Below are 7559 nucleotides of genomic sequence, written 5' to 3' on the forward strand. Positions count from 1 at the left end.
GCCATGGTGAAAAAGGTGAAGATTGGGATTGCCAAGATTCAACCCAAGTACAAGTGCTACCGCCTTGATGACAAGGATACTCTCTTCTTCGAGGATCGTATTGTTGTACACAAAGGTGACCTCCGTAAAGTGATCATGAACGAGGCTCACAATTCTCTCCTCTCCATCCACCCTGGGAGCATGAAGATGTATCAGGACCTCAAGCAGGCTTATTGGTGGACTCGAATGAAGCGCGAGATTGCTCAATTCGTGAATGAATGTGATGTCTGCAGAAGAGTGAAGGCAGAACACCAAAGGCCAGCTGGTCTCCTCCAACCTCTTGCCATTCCAGAATAGAAGTTTGACCACATTGAGATGGACTTGGTGACTGGGTTTCCAAAGTCCAAGCGTGGCAATGATGCTATATTCGTTGTCATCGACAAACTCACTAAAGTGGCTCACTTTCTGCCTATCAAAGAGTCGATCACTGCAGCTCAATTGGCGGAACTCTATACCTCTCAGATTGTCTCTCTGCACGGTATTCCACAAGTGATCTCTTCAGACCGTGGCAGCATCTTTACCTCTAAGTTTTGGGATTCTTTTCAGAAGGCCATGGGCACCAACATCCACTTCAGCACAGCTTTCCATCCTCAAACTAGAGGTCAAGTCGAGCGTGTCAATCAGATTCTTGAAGATATGCTCAGGGCTTGTGTGATCTCCTTCGGCATGAAGTGGGAGGATTGTCTTCCTTATGCTGAATTCTCCTACAACAACAGTTTTCAAGCAAGTTCGGGCAAGGCCCCATTTGAAATTCTGTATGGCAGGAAGTGCCGTACCCCTCTCAACTAGTCTGAAACCGGTGAACGTCAGCTTTTGGGTAATGACTTAATCACAGAGGCAGAGGAAATGTGCAAAATCATTCGTGATAACCTCAAAGCAGCCCAATCCCGCCAGAAGAGCTACTATGATAGTAAGCACCGTGATTTGGCTTTCGAGATCGGAGATCATGTTTACCTCCGCGTCTCTCCTATGAAAGGTACTCGTCGCTTCGGTATCAAAGGGAAGCTTGCCCCCAGATATGTGGGACCTTTCAAGATTGTCAGCAAGAGAGGCGATCTCGCCTATCAACTCGAGCTTCCTTCAAACTTTGCAAATGTTCATGACGTGTTCCATGTCTCTCAGCTTCGGAAGTGCTTCAAGACTCCTGACCGCACCGTCAACTTCGAGGACATTGAGCTCCAAGAAGATCTCTCTTATCGTGAGCACCCAGTTGCTATTCTTGAAGAGATTGAACGCAAGACTCGCAACAAGTCAATCAAATTTCTCAAAGTCAAGTGGTCACACCATTCCGACCGTGAAGCTACCTGGGAACACGAGGATCACCTCAGTTCTGAGTACCCGGCGTTCTTTCAGTCCTAGATCTCGGGACGAGATCCTTTCGTAGTGGTGGAGTGTTGTAACACCCCGGATGTAACTTTCCCAATTTGTACTCCAACTCTTGTCGTTTCGGCGTTAAGTTATTTTATATTCTCGGGTTCGGCTCTTTGTCTCCGTGTGTTGTTTTCGTTGTCATGCATCTCATATCATGTCTTCATGTGCATTTCATTTGCATACGTGTTCATCTCATGCATTCGAGCATTTTCTCCGTTGTCCGCTTTGCATTCCGGCGCTTCGTTCTCCTTCGGTGGTCATTTCTACCTTCCTTTCGTGTGTGGGGTTTAAACATTTCCGGATTGGACCAAGACTTGCCAAGCGGCCTTGGTTTACTACCAGTAGACCACCTGTCAAGTTTCGATCATTTGGACTTCGTTTGATACTCCAACGGTTAACCGATGGACCGAGAAGGCCTCGTGTGTGTTGCAGCCCAACACCCCTCCAATTTGGCCCAAAACCCACCTAAACCCTCTCCATCATCTAGAGCGTTCGATCATGATCGCGTGGCCGAAAACCGCACCTCGTTTGGACTCTCCTAGCTCCTCCTATGCCTATTTAAAGATCCCCCGTAAATCTCCTTCTCCTTCCCCCCCCCCCCGAAAACCCTAGATCCACCCCTCGCGCGCACCGGATAAAATCCCGCCGACGGACATTGTCCGCTTCCCCGCCGCCGCGAATCGCGCGCCGCCACGTGGCCGAGCCGCCCCACATCACCGCCCGTCCCGCCGGCCCGCTCGGCCCGGCCGGGGCCCCCGAGGCCCAGCGGCTCCACCCTGCCTCCTCGCGCCCGAGGCGCCGCCCGGCCGGAGTGCTCCGCTGCCTCCGCCCTGCCTTGCCTCGTCGCCGGTGGTCGCCGACCTCGCCGTCGTTCGCCTCTTCCACCGAACCTCGCCGCTGTTCGGTCGCCTCGCCGCCGTTCGGTCGCCTTGCCCTCGCCTCGCCGCCTCACCCTCGCCTCCGTCAACTCCGGCGGCCCGCGCAGCTACTCCGAAGTAGATCCGGCCGCCTCGTTTTCCGCGTCAGGCAAACCCTAGATCCGGAGGTCGAATTCTACTAAGTCCCCGTGTTTTTCAGTTTCAAGTGCTCCTGTTCATCATGCTATAACTTTGCATCTGTAACTCCGTTTTGGACATATAGCATATCAAAATGTTCATCTCAGAGAGCACATCATTTCATTACATTGCATCATTTTCATTTGAGTGAATCTTGATGCCCGAAATGCTGTTAGAAGAGGGCTACTCGAGTTAATTGTCAGATCTGCTGCTCCATTTAGCTTTTTGTCATTTTTGCCATGATTAATGTGTGCATGATATGCCCATTAGTTCTACATATGTTTTGTTAAGGGTTTTGTCATCTTTCCAGAGGTGCAACCCATGTATTTTTGTGATGTGTGTGGTGACTAGCACAAGCTTGCAAAGTGGTGCACTTGGTAATTCTGTTTTCAGGGACTTAGCAATTCTACTAAGTCCTTGAGCTGTTTATCTCATATGGCCATATGTTTATGTTGTTTCCTAGTGATCCGTGCCTCTTTTGAGGATGATCATTAAGGATTTTTTGTTAATCTTGTAGTTCTCTATCCACCCATGTCTTTGTTTGCAATTATGGAGCACCCTAGCTTGAGTCAATCGAGCTCTACTTTTGCTACTTTGTGAATCTGGGCAGATTGTCAACCTGTTTGCAATTTTGCCGATGTTGTTGTAGTTGATCCGTGCATGCTATGTTATTGTTCTTGACATGTATAGCTTTCATTTTGTGCATTCTTGATGGATTTATGCTTAGCTTTTCATGACTTGCTCCGTAGTGAGTGCATCGAGCTCGTAAACATGCCTACTTGAGTTATGTTTCAGCATGTGCCAGTTTTCACTAAGTCTGAAAACTGATCATGTTTTTGCTATGTTCACATGCTTGCAATTGTATTTTCTGGTCCTTTTTGACTCAAGGTCACTAAGGGACTTTTGTTAAGCTCTTTTAGTAGCTCCATGCCATGCTTTACTTTGCCATTTTCAGTTCCTGTAGCATGTAGTTTTGTTTCTCCGAAGAGTGCTATCTGATCTGAAATTTCCAGACAAGTGTTAATTTCACTAAGTCTGAAATCTGCTTGCCATATGCATTTTTGCCATACCTGTTTGAACCTGTTAATGGATGAATTGGCCGTATCTCAGTGCTAGACTTTTGTTAAGCATCATGAATGCATCCCTGCCATGTATTTTTATGCCATGTTTGGGTGTTGTAGCATGTTCATCGCGTTGCATTTAGATGGCTACTTGCGGTAAATCGCAGACCGGTGTCATATTTGAATCGCTTGCCATTTCCAAACCGTAGCTCCGATTCCGGCGTTCTTTATATCGTTTTCAAGCGATTTCATCTCATCTTTCTAGTGGCACACTTGGATTTCCAAGTTGAGGCCAGGTTCATGCATTCCTTTTCAAATTTTGCATATGCATCCCGCATCGCATCTCGCATCGCATCTCGCATAGCATATCATCTTTGCATCATCTTGTTTGATCCTTGCACGTGGTTGATTGTGTCCTTGTTGCTTGTTTGTCTTGTTTGGGTAGAGGCGGGAGACGAGTTCGCTAACGAGGAGCCAGTTGAGTTTGCTTTCGAGGATCCAGTCAACTCCCACAACTTTGCAGGCAAGATGATCATACCCTCGAAATCACTACTATCTTTGCTATGCTAGATTGCTCGCTCTTTTGCTATGCTAATTCTATGATGCCTACCACTTGCTTTCAAGCCTCCCAAATTGCCATGTCAAACCTCTAACCCACCTTGTCCTAGCAAACCGTTTATTGGCTATGTTACCGCTTTGCTCAGCCCCTCTTATAGCGTTGCTAGTTGCAGGTGAAGATTGGAGGCCGTTCCTTGTTGGAACATTTATTTATTTGTTGGGATATCATTATATTGCCATGTTATCTTAATGCATCTATATACTTGGTGAAGGGTGGAAGGCTCGGCCTCTCGCCTAGTGTTTTGTTCCACTCTTGCCGCCCTAGTTTCCGTCATATTGGTGTTATGTTCCCGGATTTTGCGTTCCTTACGCGGTTGGGTTATAATGGGAACCCCTTGATAGTTCGCCTTGATTAAAGCTTTTCCAGCAATGCCCAACCTTGGTTTTACCATTCGCCACCTAGCCTCTTTTCCCTTGGGTTTTCGGAGCCCGAGGGTCATCTTATTTTAAGCCCCCCCCCCCCGGGGCCAGTGCTCCTCTGAGTGTTGGTCCGAACCAGGCAGCCTGCGGGGCCACCTCGGGGAAACTCGAGGGTTGGTTTTACTCATAGCTTGACCTATCTGAGTGTGCCCTGAGAACGAGATATGTGCAGCTCCTATCGGGATTTGTCGGCACATTCGGGTGGTGTTGCTGGTCTTGTTTTAACCTGTCGAAGTGTCTTGAAGAACCGAGATACCGAGTCTGATCGGAACGTCTTGGGAGGAGGTCTATTCCTTCGTTGACCGTGAGAGCTTGTCATGGGCAAAGTTGGGACTCCCTGCAGGGATTTGAACTTTCGAAAGCCATGCCCGTGGTTATGGGCAGATGGGAATTTGTTAATGTTCGGTTGTAGATAACTTGAACCTTAACTTAATTAAAATGAATCAACTGAGTGTGTTGCCGTGATGGCCTCTTCTCGGCGGAGTCCGGGAAGTGGACACGGTGTTGGAGTAATGCTTGCGCAGGTTGTTCTCTAGTTTCTCGCTCGCGCTTTGCCTCCTCTTCTCGCTCTCTTTTGCGAACAGGATAGCCACCATATTTGCTAGTCGCTTGCTGTAGCTCCTCATATATTTACCTTGCCTTACCTATAAGCTTAAATAGTCTTGATCGCGAGGGTGCGAGATTGATGAGACCCTGTGGCTCACAGATTACTATTGCACCAGATGCAGGGCCTGAAGATTCCGCTCCAGGTGACGCGCTTGAGCTCAAGTGAGAGTTCGACGAGGACTCTCAACGATACTATGTTTCCTTTCCTGATGATCAGTAGTGGCGCCCAGTTGGGGGTGATCGGGACCGTGTCGCATGTTGGGTTATCTTTTATTTTGGCGCCGTAGTTGGGCCATGAGTGTTTGGATGATGTAATGTTATTTATGTACTTGATTGACGTGGCGAGTGTAAGCCAGCTATGTTATCTCCCCTTTTATTATCTATATTACATGGGATGTTGTGAAGATTGCCTAACTTGCGACATATGCCTTCAATGCGATTATGCCTCTAAGTCATGCCTCGACACGTGGGAGATATAGTCGCATCGAGGGTGTTATACTCAATGAGCTATATGTTGTTAGGAATTACCAAAACCACCCAGGGATAGTTGCACTTTCAATCTCCCCCTTTTTGGTAATTGATGACAACATATAGATCAAAGCTTCGACAAATGATTGTAAGATTGAAATACATCGTCTCTTTGAGAAGTATGTGACAAGCAAGAGCTCCCCCTAAATTTGTGCATTATTTAAAATTTGCGTTCGAATGCGAATGCACAATCGATTAGGATCATGGGTCACTCTTCCATGTCACATACATCTTGGTGGAGCGCTCAAAATGATAAACATTAAAAACATGCACTCATCACCAAGCAAAGTGAATGATCATATATAGAATATAAGAGATAATATCATCCAAGAAAGCATTAAGGTAGCATATGATCAAACACATGATCAAACAAGTATCTCACACAGACAAAGACATAGTGTATCAACCAAACGCATAAAAAGGTTCAACCAAAAACAAGAGAGATTAAAGGCAAAACACTCTCTCTCGAAGCCTATGATCTATACATATTTCTCCCCCTTTGGCAACAAGTTACCAAAAAGTTTGAAAATGCATAGTGATATGCGTCTCTCAGGCTCGGTCTTCGGGAGGTGGTGTAGAGAGAACTCCAAGGACGAAGGCATCTGTCGATGTAGTTGGAGCTGGTGGAGTGTCTGCTAGAGGTGGCACTAAGCTGTAGTTGCTAGTGCAGACAATGTAGCTCTAGAAACAGGTATAGGCACTACAGCAGACCTCTGACTCCTTGGTACTCTCTAAAAAGAATCAGTAGTTGCTTTCCCTTCCCTCTCTTCTACTTCCTCCTGGAGCTGCTCAACTGCAGTCTGTATCTCAGTTACCTTGAGGTCAAGATAATAAAATTTTGTCTCACCAATCCTCTCCAGGCTCTCCTGATTCTGAGTCAGGGTGGCCAAGCCCTTCTCAATCCTTAATGTATCTTGAATCAGATAGCCCAATTGATCTTGTTTAGACTTGAGGAACACCTAAGATGCTTCTTCTGCACTTGGCATCCTTGCAGCTTTCACTGCCTTAGCTTTGGCTCTCTTCTCTTAGGCTTGAGCTAATGACGGTTCATTCTCATTCATGACAACTTCATTATCTTCAAATTCAGGATATAGGGGTAGATGCTCCTTGTCCAACAAGTATGTTCTTGTGCCCATCTTAGAATTCATGAGCTCCTGAATATGTGGAGCATACCCACAGATTCTCTTTTGGTCAGCAGCTGTCCTCTTGATTATCTCTACAATCAGTCTCATGACTTTAAACTTCTGAGGGACATCAAAGATTTGCAACATGTTGATGGAATGTCCTCTAACCATCTTGTGATCTCCAGACTTGGGTAGCAATGTGATTTAGGATCCAGTTGATGGTAGGCAGACCAGACAACTAGTAATATATAGATCCAAGCTTGTGAGTCTCCAAAGCTTTATCAGGGATCTCTTTGTACATGGTTGCCATGGAGTTGTGGTCTTTCTTCTTCTTGGCATACACATCCAAGTCATCCTCATGTTCCTCCGGGGAATTGATCAGCTTGGCCCATTCTTCAACAGTGGATTGGTACCTAGTACCTTCAGACATCCATATGATCTTCCCATCTGGGTAAAAGTGAGCAGTGGAGTAAAACTGCATGATCAGCTCATCATTCCATTTTGTGAGCTTTTGTCCAACAAACTCATATACTCCACATGCTTTGCAGCTATCATATACTCCTGGGAAGTGATCTTCATTCTCCTTGATGAATTCCCAATCAACCCATCTCATGTCTAAGGATGGCAATTTTATCCATGGATATCTGACCCGAATGGATAGGGTTTGGATATGCTTTTGTGTCCATGGGCGGCGCCCAAACCCGACCCGATTGTTCGTGGATAGGGCATGGATATAA

This window comes from Triticum urartu, chromosome 1 (genome assembly GCF_003073215.2).
Source record: "Triticum urartu cultivar G1812 chromosome 1, Tu2.1, whole genome shotgun sequence".
In the NCBI taxonomy this organism is placed as follows: Eukaryota; Viridiplantae; Streptophyta; class Magnoliopsida; order Poales; family Poaceae; genus Triticum; species Triticum urartu.